This window comes from Hermetia illucens, chromosome 6 (genome assembly GCF_905115235.1).
Source record: "Hermetia illucens chromosome 6, iHerIll2.2.curated.20191125, whole genome shotgun sequence".
Classification (NCBI taxonomy): Eukaryota; Metazoa; Arthropoda; class Insecta; order Diptera; family Stratiomyidae; genus Hermetia; species Hermetia illucens.
Genome location: NC_051854.1, coordinates 4,751,910 through 4,772,917, shown reverse-complemented (window position 1 = coordinate 4,772,917; position 21,008 = coordinate 4,751,910). Strand labels below are relative to the sequence as shown.

At 41.6% G+C, this 21,008-nt stretch overlaps 2 protein-coding genes across 6 annotated transcripts in view; one reads left to right on the top strand and one right to left on the bottom strand.

Annotated features, from left to right (window-relative positions):
- Positions 1–21,008, top strand: part of LOC119660492 (katanin p60 ATPase-containing subunit A-like 1) — a 191,349-nt gene that overhangs the window by 68,281 nt on the left and 102,060 nt on the right. The window lies entirely within an intron of this gene.
- The window catches only part of LOC119660495 (uncharacterized protein ZK1073.1), a 98,622-nt gene that overhangs the window by 59,119 nt on the left and 18,495 nt on the right, over positions 1–21,008 (bottom strand). The window lies entirely within an intron of this gene.

Here is a 21,008-nt window from a genome sequence, read left to right as displayed (position 1 = left end):
TCCATGAACCGCTCTGTACACATCCAATGACCGTTTTCAACTGTGTTAGGAAAGTTTTGCGCCTCAATTTCAGGCTTCAGGATTGTAGGCTAGTACCCATATGTAGGTATGTGCGCACGAGATGTTGAAGAAGATGAGCATGAATAGCAAGACAAAGAAGAAAGCGAAAGTTTTTGGGCGGGAAACGGCAATAAATCAAAGATACGAATGAGCTTTTGTTGCGTCATTCATGCTTGTTGGGTTACCAGATTTTTTAGATAAATTTCCCTTCCCAGTAGCTTTTTTAATGAGCGTGCACTAGTCAGGATACAGCTAGAATGCAGCTCAGTAAAATCAAAAAGGGATGAACCATAACACCACATTGGGCGCCGAAAAGAAATTGTTACCAAACATTGTTTTGAGAATTATCTTAAGGATTTAGGTCAAAGAGAAGTCGATTTTTGTTTTACTTGGAGGCAAGGCGAAAAAAGAAGTGGATTTTATGTGCTTACGGGATTATAAGCGATGCATGTCACCAAAGGATTTGATGTAGCTCGGACAACAGTCGAGAGACTCCTCAATGTCATAGGCGGCATCACTTTTGTGTTTCTGTTTTGATTATATAATATGTACCGTGGGAAATAACTACTGCAAATACTCTTGTTATATCTCATTCAAATACTCCTACCCGCCTCCTTCGACCATCCCTACCTCTGGTACCTCACAGCCAAAACTCTCTAATGGCGGGGCCGATTGAGGCACCACACATTGCGGTGTAGCTAATTATACTGGGTCCTCAGACTGTTAAGCTGTTGATGGAGGCCATTGAGGTGTTAGACGTGCACTTCCCAATGCCGTTTGACTTAGACGATACGGCATAGCAAGCTACGTAAGCGTAAAATGAATTCAAGCTGTGGGCGTCTACCCTGATCAAGCCTTGTAAAAGCGGAATACTGCTAAATTGAGAAGTTTGTTATCTATGTGGCTTGTGAATGATCCTCTACATATTGCCCTCCTTATTATCTTGTTCCTTATTGAATCATGCAATCACAGGCCAGAAAAAAAATATCCGAGTAACTCCTTTATTGAAAAAAGGGTGGACCCAAGAGCCTCTCTCTCTGATCTCCTTTTTTTTATTATATGGAAGGCCTTTGAATAGTTCGTTGGACGGCGGCAGGATGTTGGCTGGGTTTGGCATCCATCGCCATAGTAATTCGACATTGGCATGTACGGGGTGGGACGGAGGCTCATCATGGTCTTGACTTTATGTGGAGACACTTGATACCGTTGGGGTACTTTCAGCGAGTGAAGTAAGTGCATACCTGTCGTGTTTCCGGAACTCGGAGCTTAGCATTGCAAAAGACTTGAAGAAGTCGACGAAGATTTTAAAGATGTTCGCGGTGTTGCATAGTTTCCCAGGAAGGTTGTTCCACGCTGCATTACCCCGAGAAGACAGCATGGATTCAAACAATCTCAAAAGGCTTTCTAATAACATTCTTTGGAAAGTCCTTCTCTGCTAATTGGACCTGATAAAACATTTTTTCATCCCTATGTTCCTCGGGCTCCCTCATTAGCTGAACCCGCTTGAATTTTTCTTTGATTGTGGTAAGACGGGAGTCAGTGTTCCTCTGAAGGCACTGGAGATGTTCGAGTCGCACGTATCATTTTGCAGGTAACCTAGAATGACAGACAGAATCGCTACCAAACCGCCTACCTTCGTAAGGTCGATAAATTCCTGCAAAATACTATTATATGTGGTGCTCAGGCCCCTGAAGGCCATTTATCATGATTTGATGGTGATCCTACTGGCAGGTAGTGAAATCAATTCGTCGAGAAGTAAGCCTTCAATGACCGGGAGCCTTCTGCTCCTGATGATGTCGTTGTTAACAGTTAAGCGAGCGTCTTCATACAACGAAAGTGTAAGGCGTCACCAAGTTCGGCCTTGCTGAAGACCTTCTACAAGTGTAGATTGGTCGTATCGTTCAGGTGTTTTGTACTCTGTAAAGCCGAGTGGTAGCAGATGCGAATTCGATGTCAGGTTATTTCTTACGGCTACCACAAACCGCGCTCTCTTTATCTTGGAGCTGGTTTCTGACAGACTTCTGACTGCAAGATTCCGGTCTAGGTTAAAAAATCATATCATATAGAGCTTTACACCAAAGGGTACTTTCGATATAATGGAGAAAGATGATGTGGTGAGGGTTTCAAAGGGTGATATTCTGATTCGATAGGTGCTTCTAAGTGTCAGGTGAACTCTGACAACACCTTGCCGGGACATTGGGATGGAGAAACACGGTATTGGCGTGTGGATTTCAGTAACTTCCTCGGCCTCGTTATTGGTGGCATATTGCAGGAGCTGAGAGCCTGCTACCAAGTCAGTTAGATTTTAACTGACTGACATCGTATGAACAATCAGATTGACCACTTTGAGATCCACAACAGATTTAGAAATTGTATCTAAGATGTGCGCAACAAAAGAGGCGCTAACATCGTCCTCGAATGGGATCCCGTTCTCCTGGTCATTTCCGTTTACTTGCGTGTTGCGTCGGCCAATTCTGACAGGGTTGGAGGGCTGCGACCGCCCAAATTCAACATCGACCACTTGTATGATCCAATTGTCGTTCGGCAGTGAGAGACCTATCTTACTGATCGAACGGGAAATATACTGAGTAACCCCCAGCGAGATACAGTCTGCGTCCCGCTGGCGATTCAGGTGGCGAAGGCTCATCACCAGTCCCAAGTCAATATACAGATAAAACAAAAACTGATCGCGAGAGCTCTTGTGCCAGATACGCACAGATTAGGGCGACCCGTACGGGGTACTGACCTATACTCGAAGTACCTGAAGTGCGTTTCGGATAACAGGAAGTGCAGCACTATGCCCCAGCAAGGGGTAAATGGCAACCAATATGTAATTGGCATATTAAATGCAGATCATAGAGGCTCGTCAATTTTATAGACTACAAGGCTGATGAAAAAACTTTCCTTTCTAATTATCCAATAGGAATTAATTTTATCGACTTATTTGAGAAATCTGATTCCTAGTTGTCGAAATATTTCAACTGCTCTCCTGTAGTTCTTTCCCGATAACTACAAATGACACTGTCTATACGGTTTGTTCAAAGCAATCTGGAAAACTCTGATATTTTCGTTTCAGTTTCTGGTTATCCCACATACGTTTTGTCCTTAGTCGCTAGGAGGCACAACGAACTCAATCTTGCAATTTCCAGATTCTGCTAGTAGTTTGCATTCCTGCGAACGACCAAAAACGGTCTCATCAAAGCATCCGCATTTATTTCGATTACATAAAATAGTCCCGCCTTCTGATTCACTATTTGTTTCGGGCCACGATGTTTTTAAAAGCAGCAATATGTCACCGTCAAAAGTATATGTCGGGGAAGATGGCCTTGTGAATGGTATAGTGGTAGGTAGTAGGCTATTTGTTTAACGAAATGAGAGTGATATACATTAAGCGACAATGGAGTCTAACCCTGTCACCCCGATATGATTTTAAATCGCCCAGTACCATGTCTAGCTTCACCATCCTCCTCCAACATTTGTCTAGTGACAGTGTCATCCGTTAGGTCCTCAATGGAATCTAATAACCATAAGGGCCATAATCGAACCTAGCCACCTCCATCGGGAGATGAACTAATACCATCTCCTACTTCGCAGGATTGCAATAATCTTTAGCTAGTGCTACGCCCTGAGTCCTTAACACATCAAAAACACTCTAATCCAGCTAGTCAAGTTCGAGAGTTAAAACGTTAATCGTTTGATCCTTTTCTGATATCCTATCTTTTGGGACAAGTGTTCAATACTGTGCATAAATTTATTAGGACTAATTCTCAGAGAAATGAAAGCAAACCACTACCCTTTGGAAGACATCCCTTAAAGGACTGAACGATTTCCCTGTTATTAAATAATTATTCGGGTTAGAACAAGATGACTTAAAATGATAACCACTTCGACTTTGGTATAACCGTTTTATCTGAAAATGTTCACTATTTCCCATTTCCTCCAAAGATCACATCAGACAACCCCTTTTTAACTGAAAAGCTCCCCAAGCCAAGCTCCCACTGAACCTCCCACCACCCCCAATTCTCTTGTTGCGTACTTTATTTTGCTTTCCACTTTCGCGTCATTTTCAAATTCGATTGTAAACATTTCTCATCCATCCTGCTGCGTGCAGGCGAGCACATGCTACCAGCCCTGCCTGAAAACCTAAACTTCTGGAAGCTTCTCGCTTGGCTTCCAGCGCTTTTTTCTGCAATTATTCAGTAACATCTCAGAGAATACTTTCTCCTGTGTCTATACAAATGGTCCACTGACTTGTATCTTTCATCTGGGGGAATCGAAAAAGATGGAGAATGAGCAGATGCGAAAAAATAGTTCGATGGAGTAACTTGCGGTAGTGCTGACATACGTAGTTTGTGGCAGATGGCCGGGGGTTGTAATTTGTTGGCTGATGTGTTTTCTATGCCCGGATCCTCGTATAGTTGAATGATTTTCCAAGGAGGAGAACGAGGATGCTGAAAATGGTCAAGTGTAGTTGGAAGAGTAAGAATGTGGAAGAGATACAGCATTGGAAAGGGATAGGCTCGAGCGGAGATTATGCTGCTTTGTGCTGCTCAAAAGGGGCATTTGACTCGAAGGGTCGTATAGAGTATTCATTAAATGAGGTTGAATAGAGAGCACTCCGCTTTTTGCAACTCGAAAGCTAGTTTATAAAATAAGATTCCATTGTAGCGGGAAAGACAGCGCCTCCAATTGAAGCAAAGTCACGTATCTTATTCTATTCGATCGCTCCACTGTTCCTTCAAGAGAATAAGACACAAAATTGCTACACAAAGTCTGCATTTCAAACTACCCCAAATAGGACAATAACCACCTAAACAATAATTGCCTGTTCCCAAATGAAAAATTGTGTTGGTATGCTATTTTCTCGGCACAGCTTGAAAGGGATGTGATGCTTGTTCAAACACATTTCGGTATATCTGTATCTGCAGACATAAATGTATTTCGCACATCATTCTCAACATTGCGTTATTGCAGGATTTGCTCCCTATTCATCCAGACCTCCGCCCCCCGGTCTCGGATTAGCGTGAAGCTTCAATTATTTGGTAATTACATGCTGGGCAAAGGGTCTGCCTCTCATCCTGTACCCAAGCCGTGAATTTCAGCAAATACAATTTCCCTGTTTCGGTAATCTTGTTTCCCCAAACTAAAGAAACGAAAGACATCCATAATCGACTTGGGGAGTTTTCTTGTCAGAGACGATGTCATGAATACCCAAAAGATATCGTTGGGCGGATGATAATCCATTTTTCATATTCTTTAAGAAAATCGATAAGAAGTTTCGTTTTGTTGTACAGGATGGCGACATAGAAGACGAAATTATAGCGGAAGTGTTGTATCGCGCCTAACAATGGGCCCAGAATGAAGAAGTGACAGAAAAACAAATTTCGGGGTTAATGCCAGATTAGATATTTCGTTGGGGTGGGATGTGCTTTAAGTGTCTAAACTTTTTTGATTACTTTCATGTGGAGTAAGTGAGGGTTTCATTTTGAATATGAGACTGTGCGGAGGGAAAAGACACGAGTGAGGTAGCCAAAAATTGTGGTTTACCGATGTACGCAAATGAAAGCAAGGGTACCAGTTTACATGAATGTAATTTGCCGTGTCGGAGCACCTGTGTTTCAAATGTATTTATATGAAATATAATTCCACGTGGCACACCCTTGTATAACGTGCCATTTTTGAATAAAGAAACATGAAAGGATGCATGGTGTAAATATGATATACGTGGAAATAGTATACAGAACTGAAAAAAGGCTCCGGAGGTTTTGAAAGAATCCTTGTTTCGAAACAAGTTATTATCTCCCCAGGAGCTCAGAAATCGCGTTATATTCCAAACGGACTAGGTATGTATTTTTGCGTTTTAATCTTTTCTCTACCACTTTCGTAGATGATTAAGTTAATCCTTAGGCTCCTTTTAAAACACTAACAACTGACAATCTTGAATTCGCATAAAATGACATTGTGTATTGTTCTCATTCAAAAAGGTCTCTATTTCCAATAGTTGAATGGGGAGCAATTATAAAAAATGCCTACCTATCCATCATATCTATCTATGATATATAATTGCCCCAGAGATCTTATCGGCTGCGGAAGCTAATTCATCGGAACTTTCTTAGAATTTTTCCCGGGTCGCTACTAAAAATCTGTTGCTAGCGCATACTTCCTAAAATTCCTTGGTTATCTCGGTCATAGCTTTGACTATGTCCATTTTCCTCCAGTGGTAAAACGATAATCAAGGGTAATTTTCATTCATGACTTAATCAGATAGACTCTTAAGTACTCAGTAAATCATTAGTCTATCAGATACCCTCACAATCCAAGAAAGTAGGAAGTAAAAGTTCTGCCAAGTTATCAATTCCTGCCTTCAAGAGGAAGGAAGGTTGGAAGACTGAAATGTAGATGATGTGCTTTTACTTATTTATTTTATTCAGCTCATTTCTCTCCTCTTTCCCAAATTCCCCGGTGTCCATAGATTCTATTCTTGATGAAAACCAAGGATAAGCTCATTAGAGTATACAATTAGTTGAACTGAGGAAACTTAGGAACCCTAGGATGATGTGCCTCGTGTCCCGGCAAAAGTTCAACAAACAAGGACCAAATGGAAACTAATCCAGAATTTCAACAGAGAAAACTGGAACTGGACGTGGTATTCGTAATAACAACTTTTTTGAAGTTATGGCCGAATCCTTTTCTTCAAGATGGCATTCCTTGTCAAGTATATGATTTTAACGGATGGACTCGATGACTTATGGAATTTTATAGACGCGGTGCTAGTGTTTGTAAATCAGTGTCTAACCACCTCACTGTCACGTCCCTCATCTGTCACCTCCTAATCGAAGAGTTATGCCAGAAGTTTAGCTTCCCCCAGCTGGTGCTTGCTGGACTTAAACGTTTTGACAGCCTTTGGGGCCACACAATCAGGTGGGACTCTTTGGTCTTCAGCCCAGAGAAATAAGCGTTAAGGATCGAATGATGGTGGGCGGCCTTGGGAAAGAAAAGATGATGGAAATATAATATGCCTAATCACCTCATTAGATCCTTAACTGATTTCGGAAACGTGAAGCTCAAAAGCCTGTACAATTTTAGGAAATGTGCTGATTTACAACAAAACAACTTCCATTTATTTTGAGGTATTTCAATAACACATCCGTTCTCAATCTCCTTATAATCCTCACAACAGTTTGTAAATTGTTTTTCTCCTTTTTTTCATAAGCCATTACAACAAGAACAAAAACACCCTCATCTTACACTTGAAACAATTTCCTGCAACTCATTATTTCTGACCTAAAACACAGTTTCGAGGACTCTTTACAAACATCCTTTTCCTGTAATGTATCCAAGATACAATGATTTGGGAAAGTTTTAGTTTTCCTCATGCATACATTTGGAGTATGCAAATAAGCAGTTGTTCTTATTTGTAAATTCTCTAACTTCATCCTGCATGACCTCAATTTGATGTTTTCTTCTTGTTTCATGCATAAATAAGTACAGTAAAGAAAGAATAAAAAACGCGCTAGCTGCAAGGATATTGTTCTCACAAACACACAAACTGGAATGTAACTCGTTTAAGTTTAAAAAATTCATTCGAATTTTGTACTTGTGACTTGAAAATCTTCAATTTCTTTGTTCCGGAAAGGATACGATCCTATGTTTACACTGTTTACTAGGAAAATAGTGCGAATTTATTCTGAAGGATGATATTAGATTGTCGAAATAGATGTAGGGAAATGTATACAGTTTTAGCGCTACTGCCATTACGGATTCTGGTTTTACTGTCATTGAAGAGCGGGTGGTGACTCCTTTTGATGTTAAGCTCAGTGAAAGAGTTTAGGTAAAAATAGAGGGGACAGATAAAGCCAAATGTTAAAACCAAATCTACGTAAAAGGTCCTTATTCTGGAACCGATTGAAAGAACAAGCCAACTAAGTTCTTCCACTGCTAATAACCACAGGACTAGATATGTTGATATATGGGAATGTGCTAATAAGATTGTCATTATCCTGCTAGACGGTGCAAATAGAGAGTATCCTGAGATGGCTTGGAAGACATGTCAATAAGGCCCTTAAACTATGACCAAACCGTCCTAAGCATGAAGCATGGTAAGAGCAAAACTGGGAATAATATCAATGCTTTCTGCTGAGAGATGCAAGGATCAATTGTAAGCAGCAGATGCAATGATGCTGAACGTAGAAAGGTCACGGTAAACATGTAAATTGCTTACAACCGGGGTGATGGGCTCCATCTTCTTCTATGAACCGCAGGGTTGTAAAATATCAGAGAGTTCATATAGCAGATGACACAATATTCATAATTCAATATTCATCTCTTAGTTAATGCCGAGCATTTATAACGTAGAGTTCACTTCTTTTTTAACGCAGACTACGAACGTCGGAGAGCAGAGGTCGACGAGTAGTAGGGTTGGCCGACATACCATACAGGCTTATCGTTTCTATGCAGAAGTAGTTGTAGAGATGAGATGGGGAGACGGACCTTAATCTGACCCAATCTTCTATAGGACCATATCCTATCCCATATATGGAGGATACTTCCAGGGCCTCTTTAGGTACGAGCTGAACAGCTCATGTGATTGTTCAAATCACAGTGAAGTTGCGGAAAACCCGATATTCCGTGCACCTTGTATGTATGACGTAGATTTGAAATATACCTCTTAAATATAAATTCAGAAACACATTTGAAAGAAGGCTGCTGACAAAAATAAAATTGAAACTAAACGTAATGGAGATCAATATGGAATTAGGTGCAACCATGACTTCTATGAATCGACTGATCAGCCTGAAGTCTCCAAAATAACCCAACTGAAAAAGGAACAATATCACTCAAGGCACACATCTTACTCGAATATTCAAAAAATAATCGAAGAGAGATCAAAAAGAAAGATTAGTGGGGAACTTAGTGAGTGCTGGACAGATTCAATCGGCGAACACGCAGTATAGTTCGACTCCAGGAATGGACGGGGTACATTCGGAGGGTCGAGACTTAAAAGAAACCATTAGAAGTGAAAAGAGCTACTTGAAACAGTTATGCCGCCATACTGTCATAATCTACACAGTGGTAACGGAGAGGCGGCGAAGATCGCCTCCATGGTTCCTCATTATGAAAACAATAGTCCATCTCCATGAGCGCATAATACCTTCAGTGACTGCAGAAAAGCTCCGGGAAATATGTGGTAGGATCAGCAACAGGACCCCTGATTTGGATAGCATTCCTAATACAACTTCAAAGATGGCAGTGAAGACCAGACCCGACCTTTTCGTCAACACCTTCGAGACGTGCTTAAAACAAAGAATATTTACTGCTCAGTGTTGCTCGCTCAATAAACTACCTGGAGATCCAGCATCATATCGCCCGAACTGCCTGTTGGATACAATGGGGAAGATGATGAAGAGAGTCATATATAGCAGACAGTCACCCATCCTCGAAAGCAGTAACGGCTTCTCGAAACGCCAGTGCGGTTTTGGGTGCGCCCACTCTACGGTGGATGTAATAAGCATGCTAGTGAACCTAGCAAGAAGTCCGTTGGTTTTTGGCGGTTACTGTACCGTGTTCGCATTAGGTGCCAAAAATGCAGTCAACTTTGCCAAGTATAACCGAATTAAAGACGCGTTGGCTGGCATAGGTGTCCCTGTATATTTAGTAACTCTAGTTGAAAATTACTTCTCAGGGTGGGCTCTCTAGTATGGGACAAATAATGGCCCCAAAGAGTACATTTTGCAGACTATCAAATAGCTGCTGGTCTTCTCCACTACACATGGTCCCAACGCCCAACGGCGAATGGAGACCATGTGGCGATTACAGAAGTCAAAATGCTCAGACCATTCCATACCGTTACTCCAAACCACTCATCCACGACTTTGCGCACAACCTTGATTACTGCCGAGTTTTCACGACCTTAGATTTAGCCAAGAGATTTAGCCTAAAAAAGTCAAGGATCTGCGAAGGTTCTAGGGCATGTTAAACATCAAAGGATCCTCAATGCCTACTTGTCTAGACCCAAAACCAAAGACTCGCGCGTGATTGCGTGGTTCACTGCGGCCGTCCAGGCTTTTGAGTTAACCAAACGACAGTTGGCGGACGCTACACTCCTGGCATTTCCTCAAACGGATGCATTACTAGCCATATTTGTCGATGTCTCACACATAGTTACTGCCCTTCACCAAAAGGTGAACCAAATCTGGCAGTCGTTGAGCTTCTTTACCAAGAAACTGAATACAGCTCAACACAATTGCAGCACCTACGATCGTAAGCTATTTGCCGGGAACATGACAATAAACTACTTACGATGCTCCCTAGAAGGCAAGCCGGTAACAGTGTTCACGGACCACAAGCCTCTTACCTTCGCTATCAAGCAGAGCATCCCCTCGTCAAGTACGGCACTTGAACTTTATAAGAAAGTTTATTTCGAACATCCAGCACTTGTTCGGTAAGGATAATGTAGTTGTAGACGCTTTGTCACGCATTTCAGAGGTCGAAATCTCTGCCACGGTTGATTTTTCGGCAATAGCCGAGACACAGAATGATCACCCAGTACTTCAGAGCTTCAGAGACAACCCCAAATAAAAATTTCGGGAGTTTTCGGCTCAACCTCCGAAATGCTCTGCGATATCTCTGAAAAGGGACCAAGGCCATATATTTCGGCCACTTTTCGCATGGAAGTAATCCATGGAAATTTTTCTGGCTCTCAGTGAGTAAGGATGTTAACTCTTGGGCCAGACAGTGCATGGCGTGCCAGAGGTGTAAAGTCACCAAGCGCATACGAGAAGAATTAGGTTCATTTTCTCGGTCTACCAAGCATTTTCACAATATCCACCTATACACCATTGGCCCCTTGCGAGATTCGCAAGGCTTCAACTATTGCCACAATCATCGATAGGTTCACGCGGTGGCTTGAAGCAATACCTCTGGCCGACATTTCTACACAATCGTGCGCTGAAACCCTTTGTTGGGCATGGATCCTACGCTTTGGAATTCCAGTCATTACTGACCAGGCAAGGCAGTTCGAGTCGGAGAGAAAAGGGTAGGCTTCAAACGCCATCGCACGACTGCTTACCACCCACAGTCTAATAGGGTGCTACAACGCTGGCATAGGACTCTGAATGCCGCTATAATGGCACACGATGACTCTTCTTGGTCGCAATTCTTGCCTTTCGTTCTACTTGGCCTCCGTACAGCTAATCGTGAGGGGTTTGCCGCCAGTTCCCCGAGCTGATATACGGGGAGAATTTGAGACTACCAAGCGAACCTGTGTTCGATACCAGGTCGGCCCTTTCCACCATTGGGCTTGTTCTGGGACGCCGTGGCCAAATTAAAATCACCCCCACCATCCCCTCATTCTTTGATGAAGGCTAACGCCACCAAAGATCTGAACGTTTGCACACACATATTAGTTCGGGTGGATGCTTCCCGGAAGCCCCTGCAACCACCATATGAACAGACTGGAGCAATTATTTAGGCTTGACGTCGACGGCAGACCCAAGAACATTCACGTATTCAGGCTAAAGTCTTTTGTCTCCGGGGTTACGGTCTCGGGGAAGAAAGATGTACGACGCATGAGACACGATCTACGTCGCTAAACTTGGTGAGCCAGGAGTCGGGATTCCTCTTTCAATGTTGACTCAGGTGACTTAATTCGGTAGGCTGTTAAGCCTCTGACGAATTTATACCACAAGGGTTCACTTTTGTCGCATATTTCATACCTTACCATTACAGGGCGAATTTATTTAGTTTCGTCTCATTAATTAACCTCGGAACCAGACGCCACCCGTTGGTAAATTTAAAAGGCCGAACCAAGCCGTAATGAAACATAATAAAGTTAATCTAAAAGCACTCATAAAATTTCGCTAAACCTATTCATCCCTCATAAGCTCATAAATTACCAAGAAAAATAAATAAACCATTTAATCTCATCTGGGCCGTAAGTTAAAGTGCCTGAAACCGATTTCCGCCCACGTAGGAAAAAAGCAAACCCGAGGAGAAAAAAATCATCTTAAAGGATTTCTTCATCCGCAAGTAACATTTTGCGCTCAGCATTTCCTTAAAAATCGATTCAACTTAATGGATACATGCTCTTATACTATACATAGCCGTCTTGGTGAAGAAGCCAAAAAACAAAAGGACTCTATTGTATATTTTTTTCACCCTACTAACAGAAACTTGAGAATGGTTGGATGAGCACTGTGGGAAAGAAAATACCTTCTCGACATATTTCTGGATCGTTGGCTTCGATAATCGATTGTTTGTTCCAGTACGAAATTGTAAATTTTGAATTTGCAGGCATAGGGGTGGGAAATCAGTTATTGAAGTGACGTTTTGATTTATTGAGCCATCAGTTTAGTTCAGGATTTGTGACGGCGTTTTCCAGATGCATGAACTAGTATCCTTTCCAAAAGTTATATTAAAAAGATAATCAAGCAAACAGAAAATAAGAGGAGCCCTATGAATATAAATACGAAGGATATAAAGAAACCCAGAAATAACGAATCCTCCTCCAATTGCTAAAAGGATTTTTGCATACCGAAAATCAACCATCTTTTTCTTCTTCAATGACGCTGTAGCCGAAATCGACCTTACTTTTCAGGGGATGTGGCCTACATATACCATCTATCTACGACATTTTATAATAATTTGACGTAACACATATGACAATCAAAATATCCCTTTTGCAAGATAATCATGATGGCCTAAAGTGAGTCAATTCTCTTCCAATAGGACGTAACTACCCTTGCATTTTCTATATAAAAGTAAATCCTTCTAAACCTCAATTTAACTCTCACTATTTAAACAATCCTATTGGTATTACAAGCTAAGCAAAAAAAGATGACTGTCATGCTAAAACTCGTTCTTTTCAATTTTCAAAAAGGTCCTTTTTTCGCGTTGAATCCCTTTTTGTCTTCTCATAATGTAAATGGCGAAAATCTCTCTTAAGCGGATAATTTCATGATTGTCGTTGACCTTGAAAATGCTCTCCATTCTGCAGAAAGTCCTTGAGTAAATAGAAAGGAAATAATAAGCTTCAATTAGCATATAGACAGGGTCTGAACACAGAAAAGGTTGTTCGCAATAAGGATTTATATGAAGTTTTGAGATTTTATTGCTTTAAGAATGCGATATAGTTTTTACCACTTGTTTCAAGTCCCTACAATGGGATTGTTAATATAACGCCTCCTAGTATTTAGGTCGTCTTGTTATAACTTTAAAATTCAATCAATTAAAAAGGATATCACAGAAATTAAGCCATCCTGAAAAAGACATTTCCTCCTCTCAGGTCGACCCCACCCTAGTACCGATCAAAACTCATGAATCCTTTACAATAAAAACTGTGTAACAATATGTCGCGTCTGCACTGAAATTTCAGAGGTAACTTTCCACATGAATAACCTTTTTACAAGGATATCCGAACCATACATTATGTTATTCCCAAGTTCGTTGACAGACTTTAGCCCCAGAAGGTGAAGAAAAAGTTATTCAAGTGTTGGAAATTCGTCGAGAGATAAAAAAGCGCGAAGGTACACAGAGTGATATAGGAAGGAGGGGCAGTGAATGTTCGTAGGTACTCATGAACATATTGGGAATATGCCAATCAGATGGTAAAGACCAGAAGTTGAGAAGAAGTCCTTAAAGTTGATTACTCGTACAATCCGCTTTGTTAACAGAAACATATCGATTCGCCTAACCTCTATGTTACTGAACAGGTTTCACTTAAAGCAACCTTGAGTCGACCCTTCCCATATACGTCGTTCAGAGTGCGAAGGAATTGCGTTTGTTTACGCAAGCATAACTTAAAGGATTTTCGGTAATCGATATCCGTATGTAGTCAGCCGAGGGACGTAGAATGCTTCAAACCCTTTATTCCAGTGAAGCAACTCCGAAATCTGCGTATCTAGAAGGTAGTCTTTAATAGTTTCACAAAATAATTGCTCAAAAGCAAGAGAAGCAATCCCTCAAAATTTGAACAAGAAAATATTTAATCCTTTGAAAATCTAGTCCTTAATCAACGTAATTTGCTCTAACACGCAAAGGCAATCTATCAATTATTCGGTCCCGGTAGTCTATGCTTTATTTTTCTGTGTTCGGTGGAGCTCTTGGAATAAATAGAACTACTAGAATAAAGGAAAGATAGCGGAACAAAAAAGGATGAAGAAGAGGTAATTACTCCACAAGATACATGAGCTCTCGTAGGAATCGTCCTGTTGGTATGAAAAATGCCTGGAAAGGGATTTAATTACGGAGAAATGATGAATTCTATTCCCTGAATTGAGAAAAAAAAACGAAAAGTTTTCTTTGGTTTGTTTGAAAGGTCGAATGTTGGATGTTTAAGGCTGAAAAAGAGGGTATTTTAGATATCTTACAATTTTACATAACTGTATCTTAAATGTCAGTATAACAAGGGGTATACCCAAGAGGAAGTGCTAATAAGTGGAGAACCTAACTTATTTGAGGAAGGAAACTGCCGCTGACAAAGAAAAAGATGTGTTTTGAGCGAATTAATCCTTGGAATTCATGTCCTTATCTATCTTGCTCTGAATTTATTATAAGAGGAAAACTGAAAGGGTTAAAATGAGACCTGCATGATCACACCGCACTAAAATTAACAAGTCGGGAAACCGAAAGCTCGACGTTTCAGGTATGACAGGTTTTGTGTATTTGTTTTATAAAAACATTTGTGTGGTCATTTGTCAACCCCCCTACCATGTAGTATATACATAATTATGCAGAAATACCCACTTTCGCCTGATACTGATATTCAAATTCTTAGATTTGCACAGAAACGACAAATTTGACCTATTTGTTATGATGGTTTGTGAGAATTGGTCCGTGAGAGAAATGATCACGGATGCATGGATGGGGACCCCCCTTAAATTCAGCGCGGAATGATATAACTCACTATATATGTGAGCGTTCACGGTTTCCCCAGGAACCCAGGAGTGGAGTCGCAATACCACTGTCACAGAAAGCGCGCATTATTGTATATCGTTCAACGAAGGTAGTGGAACTAGCTATAGGTGAGGATGGTCCAGTTCAATTACAAACCTAAGATTCAATAATGTTGTGCTAGCTCTCAATATATCCTAGTATATCAGCGAGCACGACCCTAACAGCGGTTATTAGACAATGCTTTTAACTCTGAGAAACAAGTAAAACGGACTGTGTCCAAAAGTAGGGAAGACATAAGGCAACTCGGCGAAAGCATTAGGTGATTAATTCTTTGTAGTTGATTGACTGGGCGTGGACGTGAATTGTGGGGAATATGCACATTTCCAAGATCCAAATGCTGGCTCATTCGGGGCAGTCTGGAGGCTCGTCCAATCCAAAGCGATGCAAGTACTTCTGGTATTCCTAATGGTTTTTCGGAAGTCTGCAGTCATAACGGCCGGATTCCCCCTTCTTCTCCGATAGAGATAGTGTGCCTCATCCGCTAGATGATCTAAGGGAATCATCCCCACGATGACACGCATTGCCCTATCCGATACTGTTCTATATGTGTTCTACATCCTCAGCACGATTGGCCGGTATGGCGAACTTACTCTTCTCTGGTTCACCATGTTTTCAAGTGCTCCCGCCCAGACAGGAGCTGCGTACTGCAGAGTGGATTTCCCAGCCCCTGTGATAAACCCACAATACGGAGCCTTAGGGAATGCCTGCTGCGGCAACATATTATTTCGCCCCGTCATCTGTCTCGCATCAAAGAAATCTCTCCGAGAAATAACTCTCGATTGTCCGAGCTAAATATTGGAGACATCCAGTTTAGTCAAGATGCCTTTAATCCAATCCCAGTTGACTGAGTTAAAGGCATTCCTGTCCTCCAGATGGCCGTTTATATTGCATCCATTGCAGAACGAGCTCTCCAAAACCAATATTGCTTCTTCGATAGACCACCCGCTACCTCGACAAACGGAAGTAATCTATTGTATATTTCCCTCGTCCAGCATCTTCCCCATAGTGTCTTAAAGACAGATAGGGTAGTAAGAAGATCGTGGGTCAGGTGGTTTTTGGCGCTTCGGTAGCAGAAGCAACCTCTGTCTCCTCCACTAGTCGGGAATCATGTATGATTCATATGTGCTTATGGACTGTGCGGATTCACTTTGACTTCAGGGCTTTGTTTGGAATCCCGTCCAATCCCGAAATTTAATTATCTCCAATTCACCCCCAGGTCTTTCGTATTTCCTCTTCGATCACTCCGAGAATCGGGGACACGAAGGGGGCTACACCACCAGCTCTGCTTTTTAAGCCGACGGAAGTCAAGACCTTTGCGAAAGCTCCTAACGAAATCTGGTATAAGATCAACCCCGAAAATAGCGAGGCAGAAGTGTTTTCCATTCTTCCTCTAAGGAAAGGAAGAGAGTTCTATGCAGGAATCGTGGTGCGTCTGACGGAAGTGTTGCACATACAGGCGCAGGTGTGTAGTCTTCAGAGCAAAACTGGTAAGAACAAGGATGCGGTGAACATGATCCGCATCCTAGAGATCCGGAGTGAAGCCTCTCATGAGTTGCTGGCATAGTTCATCAGTGAACACTATCGAAGCAAGGACCCAGCTTCATACGCCCCGGACTTATCAGGTACCGCTGTCATCTGAGTTCCGGATTGCGCCCGGATTAGTATTCTTGTCCAAGGCCGTGAGGATAGCCTTGTCTGGATTTAGTGTTTAGGGATAAGTTTAGAGTTTAAGAGTTTAGAGATAACGTTTTTCAGTGTCTATGAACACCGAATGAGATGAATCCGGACTTTCGGTGCAGACTTGATGCTCTGGAGAACGCTATCTTGGCACGGAGGGGCGGAGCCTCAGTCCGACTGCTGAGGGAAACGATTTTTTGAAATGGCGGCGAGAGCAGGCTTTACGTTGGAGTCACTAGTGTCGCTGGTGGACGGGTGGCGAGTCCTGGATGACTTCTGCACAATCGACCAACAATATATCGCGTTCGAAGTGGTTACAACAACCACCATCCCAAGCGCTCTTTCTGTGCGTGAAACGTCTCCCCTGTTGAGATTTGTCGAAGCTCTTAGGGTATGTGGGACTGCTCTAGAGGGTACTTCGGCGAGTGGAAGCCCTGCAAGTGACACTGTCATAAATTCAATTACGAACCTGATAACGACCGCCTGCGTAGCTTCCATGCCCAGAAGGGCATCGAAACGTAACAACCCGTCTATATGAACGGCGGAAATTACCGAGCTCTGGAACAAGTATCGCAAACTCCGTCGCCTGAGATAACGCTGAAACGACCGGAAGGAGGCATGTAGCACATGAAAAAAAAATTGCCCACTTTTCTCTATAAAAGTGTTGGAGGAGACAGTCCTCTCTATGAAAAACACAGACAGAGGTGTGCAAACTGGTGTTCCAGTCTTGTCTGCGCAATCCTAATTGTGTGTTTTGCAATGGGATTGCAGGCGACGTCAATCACACTTTCTTTTCTTGTGGAATTTGGAATGGAATTCCTAAACAGCTTATTATAAACACAGGGGAGTTCTCTCCAGACAACATTGCGCTGGCAGGTGGCAATCATTTTGCAAATTTTAACACCTTGCTAAGTGGAATATCCTTTACAATTAAAACGTGATGGAGAATCTGTCTTAATGGAGAGATACATCTCTTTTACCAAACATGTGCCGACATCGTTTACTGAGAAATTTAATAAAGCCCTCATTATTTATTATTTGTAGCACCACCTCAATAATCTAAACACTCTCAGGTGTTTCTAAGCCAATTAATCCAAAAATCCAGAACAGTTACCCGAAAGCCTACAAACATCCCAAAGTAAATCAATATTTAAATATTCTAATAGGGTTTAGGCAATTAAAGTTCCCCCAACGATTATGGCTCTTCATATAATACAGCATGGCTGGAATCTACTCCAGACTCTTTAGAAAAAAGCAAATGGGAAGATTATTGCTTTTATTGATTTTTTTAATTAGGAAATTAAACATCAACTTCTCAATTTATGGGAATGATGGAGGGCCGAATTCTAAGAAAATCCAGGGAATTTTCGGGAAACATCTAAATTTTTCTCAATTAATTACTTCCTTCCTGTATTATAATGATGAGCTTATTACCAGATGGGTTTCGGCCTATATTGAGACTTCAATTTCTCGTGAATTCCTTGATTTCCATGAAGGGAGGGTATCGGAAGCTGGTGTTCCGATATCAGGACTTATTGATGAAGAGTATATTCAGAAGTGTGGGAATTAATAATTGAGTAGATTTTCTTGACGTTTTATATTTTGGTTAATAGGATCTTACAGAAAAACAACCCGGAGATCTCCAATCATAATTAGAATCTGCTTAGTTAGATCTGGAAAGGAGCAAGTATTATAGGAATTTCGTAAGTCAAAGGGACTGTGGGAGTTTTCCAAGAAACGACAAAAAATTCAAATGAGCAGGCAAACAAACCTGGTCCTTGATAAAAGTTCATTGATTTTCTCACATCTTGGAATTTGGAAAGGGATTATTTCGGGTCAGGGAATTCCGTTCGCCAAAGGAAAGAAAGAGGAGAAAGGAAGTCGTTCATTGAAAGAACCCACTGTCGTGTTGTCCTTCTGTTGGTTGAGCTAATTGTTTTGCGTTCCTTAGCAAGAGGGCAATAAAGATTTCTTTCGCGATTATAATCACAGCCAGTTCTGAGTCAGTGCGGTAGACAGACGCCACCCACAAACTCTTCCTCTTTGCACCTGCGATACACCTCCTTGTCAAAACAACAGCTTAAATCTCTGCGCCATAGACCAGAATGAAATGCGTTTCTCTCGTAAGAAGACGTAAATGTAGGACCCCGGAAGTTTGCCAATAGTCGAATTAAGGCCGAGACTCCAGCTGCGGCATTGTCGGTTATTGCTTTTATTTGTTTGAAAAAGCCCATCTTCGAGTGAAGCATCAATCTGAGGTATTTAACCGGTTTGACTCTATAATCAACTCGCTATCTACATGATTTGCAAGGCCGTGGTTCTCTCTTTAGTCAGGATATCTGAAACCAGGTGAAGCAGTTCTCCATCCGTCATTTCAATATGCCGAGAAGTGCCGCAGCATCATCTACATAACCGACTAGGCTCGACTCTTCCGGCATGTCGAGTGTTAGCAGACTATCGTCAGATGCTTTGCCCTAGGATAAGCCCCTGTGATACTCCGGATAGAATCTTCGATTTTTTCTGGTCGTGTAGCGTCAAATAATTCCTCAATATGAGCAAGAGTTGGCCCAGCACGTAAAATTAATTTCCTAGTGTACCTAGCAAACCAAAACGGACGCATTTTTGACATCAAACGTTGTAAAAAGCACTACTCGTTGAAATCAACGCTTTGTGTTTCAACTCAACCTCCACGACAGGATTCACTATGGAACTCCCTGCTCTAAATTCGAACTATCTCGGGGATAAGTTCCCGGCAGCACGTATCACTTTGGCGATACTACCTTTTCCAACTCTTTCATAGTGAAACGTGCGTAATTCTCGGTTCCTTCCTTGCTTTGGCCAAGAACCCGAACGGGATCCGGAGCGAATAATATCCGCCCAATTCGGTCCATCTGCTTTTCAGGGCCACGATTTTTCGATTGAACAGTTTATAACTAAGTCCCCATGTATCCCCATCCACATCGTCGACTAGCTCCTGCAAGCGAACTTTTTGACTATCGCTTTGCAGAATCTCATTTTCACTGATGTGTACCCTATCGTTGTAGTTCATGTCTCCTTGCGATCGTTTACACATTGTGCCAAAGGGCGGAGCTTATCACATTTCCTCCACACGTCGGCAATTTCCATCGTCCACCAATGTATAGACGAATCGCCACGGTCGAGGCATAGAAGCCCCGCAGGCTGTCGTTACCAGGTTCGTAACTGAATTTACAACAATTTTAGTTGCAGCGAAAACATGCTCGCGCGGCCCTGCCTGTTTTAGGAGCCTCGGTGAATCTGAATATGGCAAGGACCTTATTTTTGTCATTATTAAATACTGGAAATTTTTCAATTGTTTTAATTTGATAGAACAGTTTATACTCAACAAAAAAAAAACTTAAATCAGTTTCTGTGATACAGAACCAAAAAAAAAATTATTATGAAAAATTTGGTCCAACTGCTACTATTATCACCATAATAAAGCGGGTCAGAATTTTAGATTTTATTTGCAAATTACTTTACTCTAGATGAACCCTGAATGATAAATAAAGGCGAAGCGAAATTCCTTTTTGTGGTAAAGCATTCTAACCCTTACTTGATTTCTTTTTTAAAAAAGAGAATTGCTCAGCTGTAGTCTGCTGCTTGGCTTCAATTAGGGAACCTCACTACCTGCAAACGAAGGCAGTCAGTTAAATATTCATCTGTGGAAAGTTTAGGAACAAGAATTTAATTTCAAAATTTTCCGTGAACAATTTCAATCTCAACATCACCAATTCCACTTTCTAGGTATGCGCTTGTATCTAAGATTTTTCGCACCTCAATTTAGATAATATGCTTTGGATATCTCGAATTCCCTCTCCGTACGTCCAGGTGCATCCAGTGGCGTTACCACACGTATCCTTACACCAAATAAAAGCATCAAGAACACATTTGAAATGGTTCCAAGACATTGAATTCAAGGCACGTCTGGACCTTTATTGTCAATACCATAAACCATGACCATTAGAAAAGAAGGGGGAAATGTGGGTCAAATACATCCAGTAATGTCATACCAAAGTTAAAAGCTTTTCACGGTGACTTCGTCACACCTGACATATCTGCATACACATATGTATATAGCGATACCCAAACTAACCCTACGTATATTCCAGCCCCACGTTCTCGCTCTTTATCACAACCCCAACATCCCATTTCAAACCCCAGGTGAATTTATCGTAGATGTATCTCCTTCCCTACGTTTCGATTGTACACATGACTGCAAACGCCACATAAATAAATACTTAACTAAAACTCGCCTTTCAGTTGAGTCGAGAAAGTTTCTTTAAGGGATCTTTTTTTTT